This window comes from Magnolia sinica, chromosome 17 (genome assembly GCF_029962835.1).
Source record: "Magnolia sinica isolate HGM2019 chromosome 17, MsV1, whole genome shotgun sequence".
Classification (NCBI taxonomy): domain Eukaryota; kingdom Viridiplantae; phylum Streptophyta; class Magnoliopsida; order Magnoliales; family Magnoliaceae; genus Magnolia; species Magnolia sinica.
In genome coordinates this window covers 49,981,996-50,003,989 of record NC_080589.1, presented here as the reverse complement: position 1 = coordinate 50,003,989, position 21,994 = coordinate 49,981,996, and the positions used below count along the sequence as shown (strand labels likewise).

Sequence of the window (21,994 nt, the reverse complement as noted above, 5' to 3'; positions counted from 1 at the left end):
GGCTCGGTGCGAGGGCGTAGGCATGTGAGGCAGTGTGTCTGTAAAGGCGCTAGTGGCGCACTTTTCACGTCCGCATTGTATCGTAGAGGGTCGCTCCTTCGTGACCTTGAGCGAACCTTAACGAGACGTGTGCAAGTCACGGTGTGACTAAGTGGCTAAGGCAGATGGATGGTTGGACGAAATCTAGAAGACTGAATGAGAGTCTCTCTGATTATATAGAGGCTGAAAATATAGCTGTTACACAAATGTGTAACAGCTATGGACTTGATTGCAGAAGTCATACAGAAATTGTTGCATGGCTAGCCCAATAGCTAGAAAACAGCTAGCCAGCTCTCACAACAGTCAGCATGCAGCTGCTGTAATGAGCCATGCACAATAGTCAGAAGCGGCCATAAAATGACTAGTTTCTTAATAGCTAAAAATTACATAAATGAGATTTATGTCCCTGGACCATAACCCCCAGCCACCATAGCTTATAAAAGGAGGGTCTGGCTGGGTTTCCAAACCATCTCTCAACTCACTCTAGCAAACTCATATGAACTGAGACAGCCCTCTACTCCTCTCCTGTACTCTGGCAAGACAACAAGGGTTGAACCCTTTGCTTGAAGAACAGACCAACGGTGTGGTCTAGAACGGTTCAACTGAACAAGTGGCTGAAGACTTGACCAGTGCAGTGGTCTAAATCTAAATTACACTTTTCTTCTTTTTCTTTCTTCTGAGATTTTTTCTTTATTGTATTTCTGTCAGACTGAGTGTAATAGAATTCCAATAAGTGGGCCTTCGTATTTGCTAAACGCAGACCCACACCAGGCTCGTCGTATTCTAGAAGTGGTTTGCCTGTAACCTATCAGCATACTCAACTCACTTGAGTAGGGGCAAATAACGCTTTAAGGACAGCGTTTCAGACGTGCTTCAGCCTGTCCATATTTTATAGCATTGCAATTTTCGATTTCCACATTATACAGAAATTATGTTAATCTGTATAATTTTCAACAATCTGAAAGCGTTATTTGATGGAAGCCGACAGTGTTTCATCCATCAAGTTGATGAATCAGGACTTGATATGTCTTGATCGGTTCGATGGAATCAATTTTACAAGATGTCAAGACAAGCTGAAATTTCTCCTGACGGCGCTGAAGATCTATTACATATTAGATCTAAATCTGCAAGCGCTACCTGAAGCATCCGACACAAACACACCTGAACAAGTGGCTGCCCGCACCAAACAAGCCGAAGATGAACTCTTATGTCGAGGACACATTCTAAACGCGCTCTCCGACCGCTTGTACGTTCTATACCAACAGATGTCATCAGCAAAGGAGATCTGGGCCGCTCTGGAGTTTAAATACAAGGCTGAAAAAGAAGGTACCAATAAGTTTCTCATCGCCAGGTGTTTTCACTTCAGCATGGTAGATAATAAACCCTTACTGCCCCAAATCCAAGAACTGCAGCTAATAGTAAATAAAATCAAAGCGATAAAGATTGATCTTCCTGAATTATTCCAAGTCGAGGATATAATCGCTAAATTGCCACCAATGTGGAAAGACTATAGAAAGAAGTTGCTGCATAAAACTGAGGACTACGCACTTGAACAAATTTAGAAACACCTAAGGATTGAGGAAGAATCCCATAACTGCAACAGAAAGAATGATAACGGAAATGCCCCGTCCAAGGTACATGCAGTAGAGAACACCAACAACAAAAATCCCGAGAAGGATGATTCCCTTAAACCTAATAAAGGAAAATTCAAGAAAAATGCCCAAAAGAAGAACGGAAAGTTCAAAGGCCCATGTCATGTCTATGGAAAAATCGGGCACTATGCTCAAGTATGCCGATATCGCAAATCTAAAAAAGAGGCAAGTGCAGTAGAAGAAGGCGATATTATGGCTATGATCACTGAGGTGAATACTATCCAAGGCAAAGTTCTAGGTTGGTGGATGATACTGCCACTACAGTACATGTGTGCTACGACAAATCAGCCTTCAAAACCTATAAGGAATTGACCGATGGTCAAGAAGTCTAAATAGGTAAGAAGTCCGATCGAAGGTCGATCGTCGGCAAAGGAACTGTCGAACTGATATTCACCTCTGGGAAGAAAGTAATTCTGACTAATGTACTGCACGTCCCAGACATGAGGCGAAAATTAGTTTCTAGGGATCTTCTGGGTAAACCAGGCATTAGGGTGGTGTACGAGTCAGGAAAACTGATTCTGTCCAAGAATGAGAATTTTGTCGAAAAGGGATATGCTTGTAACGGGATGGTCAAGTTTTCTCTGAAAGAAAGTAGCACTTCTGCATATACGGTTGAATCCGCTAGACTGTGGTATGATAGACTAGCCCATATAAGGTATAGTACCTTAAAGTTCATGACTAAAAATGGTTTAATCTCATATACAGATAATGAAATAGATAAATGTGAAGTGTGCATACGATCCAAAATGATGAAGAAACTTTTTCCAAGTGTTGAAAGATCGTCTCAAGTATTGGATCTTGTGCACAGTGATATTTGTAAGTTAAACGGTATTCTTACTCGTGGAGGTAAATGATACTTCATAACCTTTATAGTTGATTGCTTTAGATATGTGTATGTTTATCTATTAAAGAGCAAAGATGAAGAATTGAACATATTTAAAATATATAAAGCAGAAGTAGAGAATCAACTAAATAAAAAGATAAAAATTCTCCGTAGTGATAGAGGAGGAGAATACTTCTCAAATGAATTCGATAACTTCTGTGAAGAACATGAACTGATACATCAAATGAATTCGATAACTTCTGTGAAGAACATGAACTGATACATTAATATATAATGCCATACACACCTCAACAAAATGGAATAGCTGAAATGAAGAATAGAACATTAGTAGAGATGGTCAATTCAATGCTGATAAGAGCAAAGTTACCACTAAATCTATGGGGTGAGGCACTGCTTGCAGCGTGCAATATACTAAATAGAATTCCATCTAAAAAATATAAAATATCTCTATATGAAACATGGAGAGGTAGAAAACCTAACCTAGGGTATCTTAAAGTGTGGGGGTGTCTTGCATATTGCAGAACCCCTGATCCAAAAGGAACTAAGTTATGACCAAGAGCTATTAAGTGCGCCTTCGTAGGGTATGCACAAAATAGTAAAGCTTATAGACTTCTAGACATAGAGTCTAATACAATAATAGAATCAAGAGACGTTGAATTATTTGAGGACTTATTATCCTTAGAGTTAAATGATAATGAAATTTAAACTCTTAATAGAGAACCAGATATCAGAACTCCACAAATAGTGGAAGCTCCTTTTGAACCTCATAAGACTCAAAGAACAAGAATAGAGAAGAGTCTAGGAGATGACTATATAAACTCATAAGACAAATACCTATAGTAATGACTATAGAAGATGATCCTAAAACATATAAAGAGGTTATATCCTCTAGATACTCAACTTTTTGGAAAGAAGCTATAAACGATAAAATGGAATCCATAATATCAAATCAAACATGGGAACTAGTAAACTTACCTCCAGGTTTTAGACCAATAGGTTGTAAGTAGGTATTTAGGAAGAAATATCACACTGATGGGACTATCCAAATCTTTAAGGCTCGACTAGTAGCTAGAGTTTTTAAACAAAAAGAATGGATAGATTACTTTGACACATATTCACCTGTAGCTAGGATAACATCCATTAGGATATTATTTGCGCTAGATTCCATACATCATCTTCACATCCACCAAATGGATGTAAAGATCGCATTCCTGAATAATGACCTCAATGAGGAGGTATAGATGGAACAACCTAAAGGTTTTGTTCTACTAGGAAATGAAAACAAAGTATGTGGATTAGTCAAATCTTTGTATGGATTAAAACAAGCACCAAAACAGTGGCATGAGAAGTTTGATTTCAAAATACTATCTCATGGTTTCATGCATAATGTAGCTGACAAATGCATATATTCTAAAATAGATGGTAGTTATATCGTTATTATTTATTTGTATGTTGATGACATGTTAATATTAAATAATAAAATGGAAGGTGTGATTGAAACAAAGAGGTTTCTTTCTTCCGTATTTAAAATGAAGGATCTTAGACAAGTTAATACCATCCTAGGTATCAAAGTTAAAAAAACATTGTGCGGGTTACGCTTTGTGTCAATCTCATTATATTGAGAAGATACTAAACAAGTTTAACCATCTAAATATAAAGAAAGCAAAAAACTCATTTGATTCAAGTATCAAGCTAAAATAAAATACTGGAAGAACAGTTGCACTATTAAAATATGCAAGTGCTATAGGAGTCTTATGTATGCTATGCAATGCACTAGACCTGATATCGCATATACTGTGAGTAAACTTAGTAAATTTACTAGTAACCCCAGTACTGAACACTGGAATGCAATCAGTAGAATCCTTGGTTACTTAAAAGCAACCAAAGACTTAGGACTATTTTATTCAAAAATTTTAGCCATATTGGAAGGATATACCGATGCGAGCTGGATATGAAGTGTAGGGGACAACAAGTCTACTACAAGGTGGGTATTCACCCTAGGAAGTGTATCTGTATCTTGGGGATCCAAGAAACAGACTTGCATAATGCACTCGACTATGGAGTATGAATTTATAGCCCTAGCTGCAACAAGCAAAGAGGCTGAGTGGCTAAGAGATCTTCTATTAGAAATTCCTTTCTGTGTAAAGCCTATATCGACTGTGTCACTACATTGTGATAGTGAAGCCACATTAACTAGAGTCTATAGCGGCATTTATAATGATAAGTCTACACATATCAGTCTTCGACATGATTATGACAAATAATTGATTCAAGATGGAATCATTGTTATTTTTCTATGTGAAATCAAGCAATAACCTGGCAGATCCTTTTACTAAACCTTTACCGAGAGAGGTAGTAAAGGCTACATCTAGAGGGATGGGGTTGAAACTCTTAAACCAAAGTTCCACCAGTGATGGTGACCCAACCTAAAATCAAAAAATTTCTAATTTTGGGTTTAATGAGTAAGAACAAGTTATTAATATGTAGAAAGTTTTCAGCACTAAATTATAAAACCTCATTCATAATAGATAAGTGTTAAGCGCTATGAAAGAGGGTTGAATCTTAGAACTCTTAATGAAATCCAGTCTATAGGACAAGTGTCTTATAGTAACGGAGACACTGGAAGGATTTCACCTATATGAATGTAAAGATGGTGCCGTCTCTCATGAGAGTTAAGAGTTTTCTCTTGGGATCATTCAAGAATTAGGATAAGCACATGGCCTGTGTTGGCGATACCCATTTTCCTCCTTTAACATCAGAATAGAAAAGTGGAGTATCATCAATACTTGTATAGATCTGGTTCACTAAAATACTCCAAGGCTTCTTAAATGTACCCTTCGGCCATAATGAATAGTATGACTCAGTGGGACCCAATAACTTGTGCACACTAAGCAATAACTTCTTGAAAATTGGGGCAACAATATCTTCTAAGAGAAGCCTATTCCAATCAAAACGAAGTTTTCCACCTCTGTCCATGTCAGCTCCAAACCATATGCTGCGACCATTTGAGGAAACTTCAAAGTAACCATTTACTTGGACAGTCAATCCCGTTCTTACCGGCAGCAAAAGAAAACAGAAAGCCCGACCTTGCTTAAGAACATCAGCCTGTTAAAATCATGTTACACAAAAAGCACTAGTTGAGTTAAAATACAAAGACAAAAACATGGCTAAGCTATAACAGCATATCACTCACACTTTAATGAAGAGCAGAAGTTAAATAGCATTGGAGACTACATTGCACACATAATAGAAAGATAAAGATCTACCAAGTAGTGCTACTAAGGGAAAGATAATGCACACATATGTCAATGTGAACCTTGATTGATGGAAAGGTGGAAGTGAGGCACAAATCAGATTATTCTGACACATGTTATATCCATACCCAAACATCAAGCTCGTTAAAGCTTTAGTTAAAAAATTTAATTAAAAAAAAACTACTAAGTTCATAAATCTGAAGATGAAAGTAAAGTAAGTGTAAAGGATATGTAGACAACTAAAAATGTGTTGCCAAAGTGCCATGTATCAATAATGGAATCATATGTTAGAAAATGAAATTGTATTAGAGAAGTTGAAAACCCACATAATATGGAAGTTAAAAACTTGAGGTTCTCAACCAGGAACCAAGATAAGTTAACTATAGAGGAAGTCCTTGGACTCATACCAGATACTAACAGAAGTGACCTACTCCACTCTACATTCACTTGTTATTAAAAGAACTGTCCATAATCCCATACAAGCATGCAAAAGCATTAGACAACCATGAAATAAACAGAGGAAAGAATTTTTTGGAACTATGACAGTAATCAGTACTGAATTGTAGTTACAAGAGTTCCAAGAATCATTTAAATCAAATAGCATCATTTAAATCAAATAACACTTGCAACACAGGAGTTTTCTCAAATAGCATCATTTAATTGTGCTGAGCAAGATTGTGGGAACTCTAACAACATATAGCGAATATGTATGTGGTTTCTCCGACTCTTTTATCTAAGAATAACTGGTTCAACGCTACGGCTACCAGTCATTTCGATAGAGTTTTGAGATGCTTATACTAAGGAAAGATTAAAATCGAAAGATATCTTTCTTTATGCATATAAGCTGATGATTCTGGCAAAAATGTTTAATCGAGAAAAATATATTTTTAAAAAATCAAGTGAGGGATTGTTGCAAAATATTGATTTTATAAAATATATTTTAAAATAAAAAATAATATAATATATAAAAGGTTTGAAAAAATACCTTTTTGTGGGTTTTTGGGAATAGTCCCACATTGGAAAAAGAGAAGAAGAAAAAGTACTTTATATGAGAGTGGTGGAGTATTATAATAGTTACACACATGGTACAAAGGAGAATGGAACTTGCGTGTTCCAGTGCTAAGCACTGGAATACCCACGCCCTCGCGCTCGGGCACGGGCACGGACACGGGCTCGGTCTCGGTCATGGGCTCGGTGCGAGGGCGTGGGCATGTGAGGCAATGTGGCTGTAGAGGCGCTAGTAGCGCACTTTGCACTTCGCACGTCCGCATCGTGTCGCAGAGGGTTGCTCCTTCGTGACCTTGAGCGAACCAGAGCGAGACGTGTGCGAGTCGCATTGCGACTAAGTAGCTAAGGCAGATGGATGGCTGGACGAAATCTAGATGATTGAATGAGAGTCCCTCTGATTATATAGAGGCTGAAAATATAGCTGTTACACAAATGTATAAAGATATGGACTTGATTGCAGAAGTCATACAGAAACTGTTGCATGGCTAACCTAACAGCTAGAAAATGGCTAGCCAGCTCTCACAACAGTCAGCATGCAGTTGCTATAATGAGCCATGCACAACAGTCAGAAATGGCCATAAAACGGCTCGTTTCTTAACGGCTAGAAATTGCATAAATGGGATTTATGTCCCTGGACCATAACCCCTAGCTAACATAGCCTATAAAAGGAGGGCCTGAATGGGTTTCCAAACCATCTCTCAACTCACTCCAGCAAACCCATATGAACTAAGACAGCCCTCTACTCCTCTCGTATACTCCAGCAAGACAATAAGAGTTGAACCCTTTATTTGAAGAACAGACCAACGGTGTAGTCTAGAACAGTTCAAGTGAACCAGTGGCTGAAGACTTGACCAATGCAGTGGTCTAAATCTAAATTACACTTTTCTTCTTTTTCTTTCTTCTGGGATTTTTTCTTTATTGTATTTTGCTAGACTGAGTGTAATAGAGTTCCAATAGGTGGGCCTTCGTGTTTGCTGAACGCAGACCCACACCAGGCTCGTCGTATCCTAGAAGCAGTTTGCCTGTAACCTATCAGCATACTCAACTCACTTGAGTAGGGGCAAATAACGCTTTAAGGACAGCGTTTCAGACGTCCTTCAGCCTGTCCATATTTTATAGCATTTGTAATTTTCGGTTTCCACATTATACAGAAATTATATTAATCTGTATAATTTCCAACATATATATATATATATATATATATATATATATATATATATATATATATATATATATATAAACTCGTATGTGATTAAATCTTACCTCGATTCATAATTATTATATATCACAAAGATGGGGAATGTGTGGCTGTAGAAACTAAATAACAGTATATGTATTTAGGTAATTAGATAAGTCATTTCAATTAAATAAGATAGGGAAACATAAATTGCTATGTATTACAAAGATGGGAGAATTGCAACTCCAACAATTACCGACTTGGAAGAGAAATAGAAAAGAGTGGAAGGAGGAAAGTGTTTTCTGACTACCCAGTTAGTGAACACAAGCATATGTCCGGATGTGTCCGATAACAAAGAACAGCATCAAGTCAGCCCCCTCCAGTTGCAATGACAATCTATTGGTCAACCAAGTACATGCATCATGTGAGAAATTGTGAAGTGAGCCCATAATTCTATAATGCAGATCACTAATATGTTGTCCAGTTGTGGATGGACTGGTTGTAGAAAATTCCTTGGTACGAGAATTGCAACTTTTCGACTCCTGACATACAAATGGATGGTTAGGAAGTGGTCCAAAAAGAAGGTCCAAAGACTGAGGGCTAAGATCTTCCAATCTGAGAAATTAAATTGGCTCCGGAAGGTGGGAAAATGAGATAACAAATTTGAATGGGGCCCATTTATCAGGATTTATAGGGAGCAAGTGCAACGAAAACTACTGTGGGGCCCATCGTGATGTGCTTGTGATATATATCCAATCCATCCATGATTTGAGCCAGCTTAAGGTTGGAAATTGATGTAGAGCGGGTCGCAAACATGTTCATGGCCAAGACGGACTAGAGAAGGCCCGATCAGAGGCGGAAGTGATCAGGACCGTCAGAACCTTAAAACAGTCGTATCTCGTGAACCAGAATGAGTTTTTCGACATATCATATATGGTTTTGGGGTAGGAGAAGCTACTTTAACCAACCAACCCCGCTATGCTGGGTTACATCCATTAATGACTTATCTTTCACTAGGCTTTATATTTTTCAATAGAACAATGATGGATATAAAAGATTAAAATTAAAGGCCAAAAATGTCAATTTAATTGATATGTGTCTGAAGCTTAATATAATCCACAGATAAACATATAAGTAAAGAAACTAAAAAAAGAAAAAAAGAAAAAAAAAGAGAAGATAAATGCTTGTGATCTGTAGTATGGACAAACAATTGAGGTGGATTGGTCAGCAAGATGTGACTAGGTTGTGGTTTTCAAAGTAAGGACTCGATTGATAGATGTCTAATTACAATGGTAGGTCGCGGATATTTATACTACTCCTAATTAGCATAATGCAGCAATGGCACTGAATAGTAGTGATTTAAACTAACCTAAACTCTAGACATTCTGCAGTGTGGCTGGATAGAAGTGGAGGAATCAGAAACTACGATAAGCAACATTGTGTTGTGTAGGTTGATTGTATTTGGCATGGCCTAGAGCTACTCCTCGCATGCTCCTTATATAGCTTTGGGAGACGATAAAACCCTCGTTGGGTTTCCTTGTTAGTTTAGGATCCCTGATAGTTACAATGCGCAATTATTCTTAGATCATCCCAACCTGGTCAAAGAGATCCCTGCAGGTCAGATACTTTTTTAGTTCTCCTTACCAGTATGATTAAAGAGATCTGTGGATCTTACGAGATCATTTTTACTGGACCTGAATTCCTTAAGGTGTCTTTGGTTTCCATCCGCTCCGAGAGAAATATGCTTCTTGAAACTTCGTAATTACCACAAGAGAGCACCGATCGTCCTTGGGAAGATCTCCCATTTTGGCAGGATTATGTGCGACAACCTTACCGAGCATATCGGGATTTGTGATAAGATCCATATCTCAGCAAGTCTTTATAAACTTGTCGAGCATGCTACGTCAATTGCATGTGTCGCTCATGATAGGGCTATGTGTCACTCATCACAATGTCTTTCTAGATACATTTGTACCTATGTCGTTCTTCTTTTGGTAACTACATGCTGTTGAAAGAAGTGAAGTAAAAGATATCTTCGAGATGTGAGTAAGATTTCATCCATCGTTTAGTGCATAGTATCTTCATGTGGTGGCATCTCATCGGTATGCGCCAAAATAAATGTAAAAAAATAGGAAATAATAATGATTGAACACCCTCCATTAAAAACATCGTAGACCCCACTGTAATATTTTTTTTCCACCCAACTTGTTGATTTGTTCACAGTGACCTAGATGACGGAAAAACACATGTATCAGCTTAATCCAAAACTTTTGCACCCCAAAGAAGTTTTGTTGGTGGGCATTAAATCACCACTATCTCGTATCATATCGTCAACCAAAATTAGGATCTGCCTCATTTTTGGGCATGCCGGCAAAATGTGCCGACAAAATGGATGGACTGCATGGATAAAATGGATAGATCATGGTGGATGCTATTGTTGAGGTGGAAAAATAGAAAATGAATCACTTAAAGATAGGCTTAAGGCATGTTACGATGTTGCTATCTTTAAGGTGATATTCGCACCCTACTAGTGATTAAACCAATTTGCAAGAGAGTTACAACAAATCCGCCTCCAGGATACAATAAGCCTCTTCTCCAAGATCGGAGAAATGTGGGTTTCGGCCTGCAAAATCGAAAAACCGCACTCCGAACACACTTTTACAGTATACAACCCTGACTTCTGTGCTGTTACAATTTACCCTCTGATAACTGTTTGCAATTTGCTACCTAAAAAACTATTTACAATTTAGCGCCTGAAAACTGTATTTTTCTAAAGAACATCCAAAAACAAAAATAGAGAAGAAGAAGAAGATGGAGAAGAGATTGTTGGAAATTTTGAATTCGGATTGACCCAAAGATGGGTTTAGATAGAATTACAAGAGATACTTAAGGCCCTTTTCATGAAAAGACATCTTCTTCCATTGTGTCTTTTCATCAATGGTAATTTCTTTCCAATAATGGCATCCCTACATTTCAAATTCAAAAGATGCTCCCTTCACTAAGAGGCATCACCATTTACACCAACAATCACCAAAGCCACAACCATTCTTTTTCTAAAAAATAAAAAAAAATTCCTTCTTATTTTGAAAAAACCCAACAATCACCCACTATTTTTTAAAATACAGAGGTCAGGGTATGTAAGGAAAATATGTGCATAGGAGAAGGTGTCTTATGGACTTGAACCTTCACTTAGTGTAAAAAAATCAAAGTTGAATCAGAATCCTTAGTGACTATGTGTAACGTCTTGGAAAAATTCATACAAAGGCCCGAGTACCACCTCAGGCAGAAATACCTAAGGATCGTATCTCATAGAAAATTAGACAAAAATTTAGTTAAATACTAAACTAAATTAATCGATGAGTTAGCTTGAACCACTATCTATATAAACGGCAAGACTAAAAACCATCAAAATCATTGACTCAACATTACTTGAAAACCTAAGATGAATCCTAAAAGCCGGTTGCTCTCGGGAGCACATTGAAACTCCGTATCGGACCTGAACCACACGTCGAAAGTCCGATGACCACAAAACTATAGGGTTATGGCCACTTTACTAGGTTTGACAACCATCGCGGGAATCGAGCCCAGATAGTGTGACAAAATGCACAACTTGAGCCCTGAGCAAAGTATGTGAGAAACACAAATATCTTTAGAAAACGTAGTGAAACTTAAGTGAATTGGACCATTCGCTTATGGGCAAAATTAAAAATTTCAGACCGTCAATTTCTGACAGAACTTCACCCATGGATCAGGAAAATTTTCCTGCACATATTTGTATACTTGTGGCCCTGATCGAGTGACAATGATCGTTGATCTAATACAGGTCCGTCACGATTGATCGGCCTATCCAAACGGGCTGAAATCGCATCCTACCCTAGATCCATTGTTAAAGAACTTACTCTATGACATAGACAGGTAATGGCCCTCCAGATGAGCCCCATTCGTCAGAAATAGGCACCCTTTAGTTATAACATACATATACCATGGCCCTAGGGCCATTGACATCAGTTCTGGGCCTACTTAAAGGCCTTAAACCACCCTATTCCCATTCCATACGAATTTCTCTAACCCTAAGAGAGAGAAGATAAAAAAGAGTGAGGAGAGGAGAGAGAGTTCAGGAGATCGTTGCCGGGATTCACTCCCACTACCCCATGAGCTGATTCACCTCCCCACCATCACTAGGCAAACCATTTCAACTACGATTTGGGTAAGAAATCCTAACCCTAATCTTGATTTAGGAATCCAAAAGAGTAACCAATGAAATAGCTAACCTATTTCGATGTTTAGGTACCCGTTGTTCCGTATTCGGGGACGTAGGATTCGAACCACATTCGGATCGTGGATTTCGACAAAAGGTGCGGACTATAAACATTTAGGTTATGGTTTTCAATACTCTCAATGTCAGCTAATGGTTTATGTCTAACATGTTTGTTGCCATGTTGTCGTAGATACGCCAATTTTTGCATAATATACATGTATGAACTGTGTTAGGTAAAAGATGCACTCCATGTGTTTGTTTAAATATTTGAATGAGCATGTGAATATGATTTGTTCTTTCCATGATTTCTGATCTAGGGTTAGTCCTTAACACATGTACGTTAACCTCTCTGTATAAGGAATTGCTAAAATACGTGTTGTAACTAACCTAGTCTATGTATTTGGTGTATTGTAGCCTAAGTGTTTGTTGAATTGTCTGAATAAGAAATTATTGATGATTTGTACTTATTTCACGTATTAACTTAGGATTTTGTATTGCCTCATACATATGTATAGTTCTTTCATGTAATCATCTTTGCCTCTATGCAAATATATGGATAAAATGCAAGTGCTTAGTAACATGATCAATGTGTTTGATAAAATGCTCAAATGAAAAATTCGCTTGGATTGTTTGTTGAATTCTGAAATAGTTATCACAGTATTTACTTACTGCATCTGAGTAAGATTAGGGTAATAGCGTAGCCCAGGCAATCGGTAATGGTCCCTGTTCGGATGACTGAACTAGTCACGTCACATTGGGATAATTCAACAAATCCGGGTCACACGAAGATTGTTGGCAGTGGTTAGGCCACAAGGGGTGTTTATGGGCTCCATGTCAAATCAATCAGTGTGTGTCCGTACCAATTGAACTTCCCTAACAAACCGATCAGCCTATTTTATGTTTACTATATATGGATATCACTGCTTGAATCTAACGTACCACTTACCAATGTACAGACCCGCTTCAACCATGGTACCATGATCCGTTAAGACTCATGAGTCGGGCATGGTGGTATGGGACACCGTGGTCGAGCCGTCAATCTACGCTAGGGTGATGAGCCTCCCTATAGTAACCAGTGAGCACCCCAAACTCGTGAGCCGAATATGGTGGTATGACACACCGTATTCGAGCTGTCGGCCTACATTGAGGTGATGAGCCTCCCCTTAGTGACCTCGAGTATAAACTCTTGAACTTACATATCTACTGTTTTTCATTATGGGTGATGCCCTACAACTTGCCTATCGTATATGAATAACTAGGATTGACGACCCTAGATGGATCCTTCGTTTCGGCCAATGATATAAAGAGAGGTACCTTAGCTTCCCAAATCTACTGTATGAATAAACCTAATTAAGTACTTGGCTAATATGACTATGCACCATATTGCATGTGCTTTAGCAAGGAAGGGCACATTTAGGAAGTTTGCCATACGCGAATGGTTGATGAAGTCGCTTGAAGGAGCTTTGTGCAGAACATGCATCATTACTGCACACAATTCCTGCATTAATAAGAGTAGCTAGGAAGTGATTATTGTATTGTTTTATCATTACTGCTTGATTGAATTGATAACATGTTAACCTTTACCATATAGTACCACTGAGTTAGCTACTTACTCCCACTCTGGGATGGTGTTTTAAAACACCAACCAGACCCTGTTATAGATGCAGGTGATGAGGACGTATATGCAGCAGAGTTGGACTTCCTAGATGAGAAGGAAGAGTTCTCATATGTTCAGCTCTTTGGCAGGTCTCTGTAGACTCTTCTCTCCCCAAGTATAGGGTTGTGATGTAGTAATAAACTCGATGAGACCGAGGTCGAATCCCAAGGGACTGATACCTGTACGTAATCTGAAACTAAATAGAACTAGAACTAGACTAAGATGAAATCTAAATTGAATGTAAATTGAGAAATAAGGATGAAATAATTATCTAAAACTTAAAGAATTCAGGAAAAGAAAACTAGGGATTCAGAGGATCCACTTGTAGAGATCAGGGAGATCTTATGCCTGCATCAAGAACTCAATTGGACTTAAAGTCTCATCTTCATCCAGTTGGAAGGTATATCATTAAAGCACAATCTGAACTTCCTTTGATCTAGTTTTCAAAGAGATGAAAGGTATAAGAATTAGATATGATTCTATCACAAATCCATGCCCATGAGACAAGGTAAACAATAAAACTAAACCAATCCACAACGAATCAGAAGATATATGAATGTTAGGAAGGATTCTATCATCCAATCATGTCCAAGGGACAATGGTGAACAACAGGGCTTCCTAACTGCATAATCACAATAAGGGAATAGACATTCTCAAAGCCATCGCAGATATATTGTAATTTAAGTCACAATACATCATTAAAAACTGAAAGCATTCCATGAAATCAACTAGCATCAAAATCAGTTCAACATGAATCAAAGCCATAGGAGTACTCCCATCACGCCACAAGCTTCACCTCTTAGCCCTAGCTAAGAGGTTTAGCCTGACATAATCGGGCTAGAACTCTCAAAAATCATAAGGAAAAGAACAAAATAAAAACTCTAAAAATTCTCTCTTTCTCTTTCTCTGAAGATTGAATCCACGTCCAACTGTTCCAGCACTCCTCCTTGGAATTAAATGCCCCCCCTCTTTCTCTATTCTCGTTCTTTTATATGTAGGGAAGTTGGTAGGCTAGAGAGCTTGCTGGATTTGGAGAACTGACTCACCTTGCGCAGCAACGTGCGTGACTCTGTTTACGCAGAACTTGGAAACCGACTCACGTTTTTCCAGCATTGTCGGTCCATGGCTGTCTCATGCTGGATCCGAGCCATTCAGACTCCTTGAGCTTCAATGGTGGCCCCCTGGGATGACTTTGAACGATCTGGATCATGTCCATAATTCGAATCTTGATCACCGAACGGCCTGCGGTATTGTTGGCTTCTTCCGAATCGCACCTGCTGCGGAACCGCGAGTCTGCGATAGTTGGTGGGCCCACGATCGGATTTTTCCAGGAAATCCACTCCGTCCATTGCGTTCTCTTCAAAAAACCGTTTGGATATGGACGGTTTAAATTTTCATTGGCGCAGCCCACCTGATTGATTTTTCGGCAAAGACTCTGCCGTTCAGTGCATTTGCAATCTCTGTCTGGCATATTTCAGACCAAGAACCACAAGATCTTGGTTAGGACCGTCATATGCATCGAATGGATGGCTTGGATCGCCCCCGTGAGCCATGAAGGTGGCCCACTGCAGATCAAACGGCGCCCCTGTTTCACGCCAGAAGAAACGGAAGTTTCCGTTTTTTGATTGAGAGTCGGTGGGGCCCATGAACAATGTCATAAAGTAAATCCACTCCGTTCATTCGACTCATGGCGAAAAACTAATTAGAAATGCACACTTTTTCTTGATTTTAGTGCGGCTCACCGTATCAAATATTTCCACCGTCTATCCTGTGTTTGATCGCTTTCTTCTATGTGTTCGTGCATGAAACCGAAAGGAAAGCTAGGATGGGGTTGTTCCCACCCTCAGGAGAGTACGGACGGTTCAGATCTTTCAAATGGATGATGGGTGGGCCCCACTACCCAAAAACGGTCAGGTGGCTTATGAAGGAAATAGGAAATTTCCTTCTTTCTTTTTTTTTTTCTCGGTCAAAGACGATTAAACCGTCTCTGCGTTTTCTGTGCACGGCTAGTGCACTTGTACACTATGCACACTCGTCTCATATGGGGTCCACATATGATGTTCGCGAGAAATCTACATCGTCCATCTGCTCAATCATCAAATTTAAGGGGTTGAGACCACAGTTGAAGCATATCCAAAGATTAGGTGGGCCCAGAATCAACTGTTTATGGGCTGATCTGACAGTTGTGCCACTTCTAGAGGTATCCAATGGCTGAAATTTTACGTGTACGGTTAATTTATGGCCCTCAGGCCATGTATGAAGTTTCGAACCAAACAGATGATGGAAACCCAGTGATCTTGCATTTTGGCTGACTTTCAGGCCACTTGAGCTTCAGTTTCTCAATTTTCACGGATCCCTGGCGTGTAATTCCGTCAATCTTGGTCCCCTGGAGTCCGTCCCTTACCCATGGTAGCATCAGCGCGTTAAATCTATGCTTTATCATCCTTTTTCAATCTAAGCTCGTAAGTACACTCTGCATCATAAACACGATTAAATCAGCCATTAAACAGTATTATGCTTGTAGATCCAGGTAATAACTGGGGTCTAATATGTAATATTTGACCCTCAACACAACCCCCAACCAGCATCTTGCTAGTCCTGAGTAAAATATGCGAAAAATAAGTTGAAAACTACAAGACAATTTCTATGTACTCGAGTGAATTTTGCGAAATAATCCAGATACGAGAATTCTAAGACTCATGAATGTTGGGCATTACTATCTCCTGGACTCGAGCACATAGTAAATTTCAAAGTATTAATCCATCAATCAGAACAATTCTAAACATTAAGTTCCATGGGTGTATAGTCTAATCTCGACTTATCATCATTAAAATTCACTTCTCTATTTCAGGATATTATTGGTAACTAACAAGAGAATTCATGATAACCAAAACTTGCCTCACAAATCATCTTTTTCATTCCTCCAGCTTTTGATTTTTCCATTAAAAGTAACGCCAAGAAGGGGAATCAAATCCTCACCTATAGGGAGTAAACCTATAGTGAACACTGTATACCCAGCCCTTTTCACATATCATCCTTGGGGAATTAAATCTACACCTATAGGGAGAAAAACTATGGTGAAGATTATTCGGCCAACTCTTTCCAATTGTGTGTTTAAAAAAAAAAAAAAAAAAAAACTGATCTTGACTGGCAAATTTTCCAAGCTGGTTCCTTACATGCTTAATGATTACTAAGTTAACCCGTCAATATCAAACTAAAACCTTAATGTGAAAGCGAGATGTGACATGTAAAATCATAACTTAATCAATGTTTACAACTTCTAATTCTGGATTAACAATTCAAACTTAATTGTAAAATTTGTGAAATCTAACAGATACTAAATTCAAGAGTCATAAATTGCCATCATCACGTATCTTAAAATTCTAAGTGCTCTTAGATGGCTGTCAAAATCACTCCGAATTCATAAGAAATTTCAGAAAAATTATAAATTTTCACAATTTTTGCTCAAGACCAAGAAAACACTGATTAGGAAACCTAATCTCCCACCCCCAACCTAAAATCTACATTGTCCTCAATGTAAAAGAAATAAGCATGTAATGCACATGAGACAACGAAAGTATAAGAGGAGTGATGGAAAGATTGTACCTGGATGAAAGAATTAAGAGGCTTTCCAAAGATATCTACGTAAGAGCGGGTCAGCACAAGAGAGAAACCAATAAAAGAAAACTATCCTAAAACAATGTAAAAAGTAAATTAACCTAAAACAGCATAAAGCAAACTACCCTAGTCCTATGAAAACAGGAAACCTACCTATACCTCCATCAGACAAGGAGATCAATCCTGGTAAACAGGATCTGTCAGAGGCATGGACATGTCCTCTACGTCAAATTTCTCGACAAATGGCTTTAGTCGATGTCCATTTACTTTAAACTCCTTGCCATTGTCTGGATCTCTTTTCTCAACAGCCCCATGAGGATACGCAGTGACCACAATGTAAGGGCCAGTCCAACGAGATCGAAGCTTACCTGGAAAGAGATGTAATCGAGAATTATATAAAAAGACTTTCTGACCAGGTGTGAATGATTTTCGTAGAATACGTTGGTCATGAAACGCCTTCATTCTGTCCTTATAAATTCTCGAGTTCTCATATGCATCGTTCCGGATTTCTTCCAGTTCATTCAACTGAAGTTTGCGTAGCGAGCCAACGTTGTCCAGATTGAAATTCAATTTTTTTTATTGCCCAGTAGGTTCTATGTTCCAACTCCACAGGCAAGTGGCAAGCCTTTCCATAGACAAGTCTAAAGGGAGACATTCCAATAGGGGTTTTAAACGCAGTACGATAAACCCATAAGGCATCAGTCAATCGGATTGACCAATCCTTACGGTCAGGGTTAACTGTTTTCTCCAAAATGTGTTTGATCTCCCTATTGAAAATCTCAACTTGCCCACTTGTCTGTGGGTGATATGGGGTACTCACCTTATGAGAGATATCATATTTCTTCATTAAACTTTCGAATGACCTATTACAAAAGTGTGAGCCCTCATCACCAATGATAGCTCAAGGCGTTTCGAATCGGAAAAGGATGTTCTCTTTTAGGAATTTAATGACCGTGCGATGGTCATTATTCTGACACGGAATCACTTCAACCCATTTATTGACATAGTCTACAGCGAGCAAAATATATAGATTTCCAAAAGATTGGGGAAATGGTCCCATGAAATCAATGCTCCAACAATCAAATGCCTTGATGATAAGAATAGGATTCAAGGGCATGATATTTCGACGGGACAACGCTCCCAATTTCTGACAACGCTCACAAGCTTTGCAAAATTCATGAGTGTCCCTGAACATAGTGGGCCAATAAAAGTCACACTGCAAAATCTTAGCCGTGGTCTTTTTAGCAGAAAAGTGACCACCACAGGCTTGTGAGTGATAAAAGGAGATGACACTCTGATGATCATCGTCTGGCACACATCTCCTCAGGATTTGGTCTGGGCAATATTTAAACAAATATGGATCATCCTAGAAAAAGTTGTGTACCTTGGTGAAAAATTTCTTCTTATCTTGCACAGTCTAATGTGTCGGTATGGAACTTGTGGCAAGATAATTAGCAATATCAGCGAACCAAGGTGAATGAGAGACTCTGAACAATTTTTCATCAGGGAACATGTCATTGATATGTGTTATTTCAAGGGAATCAGAGGGATTAAGGTGAGAAAGATGGTCAGCCACTATGTTCTCTACTCCCTTTTTATCTTTTATTTCTAGGTCAAATTCCTGGAGTAGGAGGATCCATCATATCAGGTGGGGCTTAGCATCATTCTTAGACAGAAGATACTTGAGCGCCGCGTGATCAGTGTAAATAATGATCTTGGATCCAATCAAGTATGACCGAAATTTGTCCAAAGCGAATACTATGGCCAAGAGTTCCTTTTCCGTAGTCGAGTAGTTCACTTGGGCAGGATTTAGAGTCTTACTCGTATAATGAATAACATAGGGTTTCTTATCTTTTCTCTAGCCTAGAACTACCCCAAGAGCATAATCAGATGTGTCGCACATAAGTTCAAAAGGAATGCCCCAGTCGGGTGGTTGTATGATGGGTGCACTAGTCAACATGCCCTTAGCTTAATGAAAGCTTCCCGACATGGCTCAATCCACTCGTATGGTACATCCTTTTGAAGTAGATTACATAAAGGACGAGAGGAGACTAAAGTCCTTTATGAATCGCCTGTAAAATCCTGCGTGTCCTAAGAAGGATCGCACGTCTTTAATATTCTTGGGTGAAGGTAGGTTAGAGATAAGATCGATTTTTGCCTTATCCACCTCGATTCCTTTGGAAAAGATAATATGTCCAAGGACAATTCCCTTATGAACCATGAAATGACACTTCTCCCAATTAAGTACCAAGTTCTTTTCTTCACATCTTTTTAGCACACATTTAAGACTCTCTAAGCACTCGTTGAAAGATGAACCGAAAACAGAGAAATCGTCCATGAAGACCACTAGATATTTCCCCACCATGTCAGAAAAGATACTCATCATACATCGCTGAAAGGTGGCAGGGGCATTACATAATTCGAATGGCATCCTTCTGTAGGCAAGGGAGTCGTAGAGACATGTAAATGTAGTCTTTTCCTGGTCCTCAAGGGCGATTTCAATCTGATTGTAGCCCGAATACCCGTCAAGGAAACAGTAATAGGAATGACTAGCTAGCCTTTCCAAGATTTGATCAATGAAGGGTAAAGGAAAGTGGTCCTTCCTCGTGACAGTGTTCAACTTCCTGTAGTCAATGCACATTCTCCAACCAGTAGTAACTCTAGTTGGCACGAGTTCATTATTAGCATTGGCTACGATAGTGATCCTGAACTTCTTAGGAACCACTTGAGTTGGACTCACCCATTGACTATCAGATATGGGGTATATGATACCCACATCTAATAGTTTAAGAACCTCGGCCTTAACCACTTCCCTCATGTTTGGATTTAGTCTACGTTGTGATTGCCGAGTGGTCTTAGCATTATCCTCAAGATAAATGTGGTGAGTACAAATTGAGGGGTTCGATTTCCTTAAGGTCCGCTATCGTCCATCTAAGGGCTCCCTTATGCTCAATGAGAGTAGATATGAGCATACTCTCCTGTTTTTTCTCCAGGTGGGCAGAGATCACCACCGGGTATGTCTCATCTTGACCTAAATAGACATATTTCAAATCAGAGGGTAATTGTTTTAGGTCAAGCTTCGGTGGCTTGAGGTTAGACGGTAGAGGCACTACATCAGTTTGGGGCAACTCTTCAAATTGTGGTCTCCACCAGTTAACTTCAAGTACCGGTGCAGTATCAAGCAAGGCACACGTCTCCCTAATCATGTCATCATCAAAATCATGGGAGTGGGCCAGGCACGTCTTTAGAGGGTCAGAGGATATGGTCAAAGGTGTCGTATCTTCCACTAAAGAGTCAATCATGTTAATGTCGTAGAAATCGTCATCATCCTCTAAGTTTCTGCCGTTATTGAAAACGATGTTTGACTCTAATGTCATATTCCCAAAGGACATAGTCATGACACTATTCCTGCGATTGATAATTGCATTTGAAGTAGCAAGGAATGGGCGACCAAGAATGACGGGAATCTGAGTGCTCATGTTATTGATGGGTTCGGTGTCCAGGATGATAAAATCTACAGGGTAGTAAAATCTATCAACTTGGACCAACACATCCTCAATTATCCCTCTTGGTACACGAACAGAGCGATCAGCAAGTTGTAGTGTGGTTAGGGTGGGTTTTAATTCACCTAAGCCTAACTGTTTGTATACCGAGTAGGGAATCAAATTGACACTCGATCCTAAGTCAAGAAGTGCATGATCAATTCAATGGTCCCCGATTACACATGATATGGTTAGGCTACCGAGATCTTTGAATTTCTGTGGCACGTCTTGCTTTAGGATGACACTCATTTTCTCAGTTAAGAAGATCTTCTTTTGAATACTCTGTCGTCATTTGGTCGCGCATAAGTCTTTCAGGAATTTGACATATGAAGGTATCTATTTTACGACATCAAGTAGAGGAATGTTAACTTTCACTTGTTTCAACACCTCTAGGATATCCTGAGAGTTAGAGAGAGGTTTTGGTGCAACCAACCGTTGGGGAAATGGAGCAACTGGCTTTTTTAGAAGTTCCGGTTCTAATTTTTGTGGGGCCTCATTAGATCCATTATTGTTGTTCTCTTCTGGTTCTTGAAGCTTTTCAGGCCTAACCGGAAGGATTTTATCAATAATCTTCCCACTCCTAAGAGTGGTGATGGATTTGGCGTGCCCCATTTGATTTAAAGAGCTAGGATCACATATCTCGTATTGCGATTTAGGATTGGGGAGCGGTTGTGCAGGAAGCATCCCTTTTTCTATAACCGTCATACGTGAATCCATCTTTTGCATAAAGTCTCACATTGCCTGGGTCAGCTCTTGCATGGAATTTTAAACCGGTTCTTCTTGAGGTTTTCCCTGATTTGGATTTTGATTGAAGATACCTTGAGGGGTAGCAGTTTGTCCATTTATCCAACTAAAGTTTGGATGATTTTTCTAACCAAGATTGTACGTATTAGAGGTTGGTCCATTAAAAGGTCTTTGATAATTATTTACGGCATTGGATTGTTT

General features: G+C 39.1%; 1 protein-coding gene across 1 annotated transcript in view; it reads right to left on the bottom strand.

The window, feature by feature from the left end:
* LOC131230854 (probable leucine-rich repeat receptor-like protein kinase At1g35710) overlaps positions 1 to 21,994 on the bottom strand; it is an 83,512-nt gene that overhangs the window by 16,860 nt on the left and 44,658 nt on the right. The window lies entirely within an intron of this gene.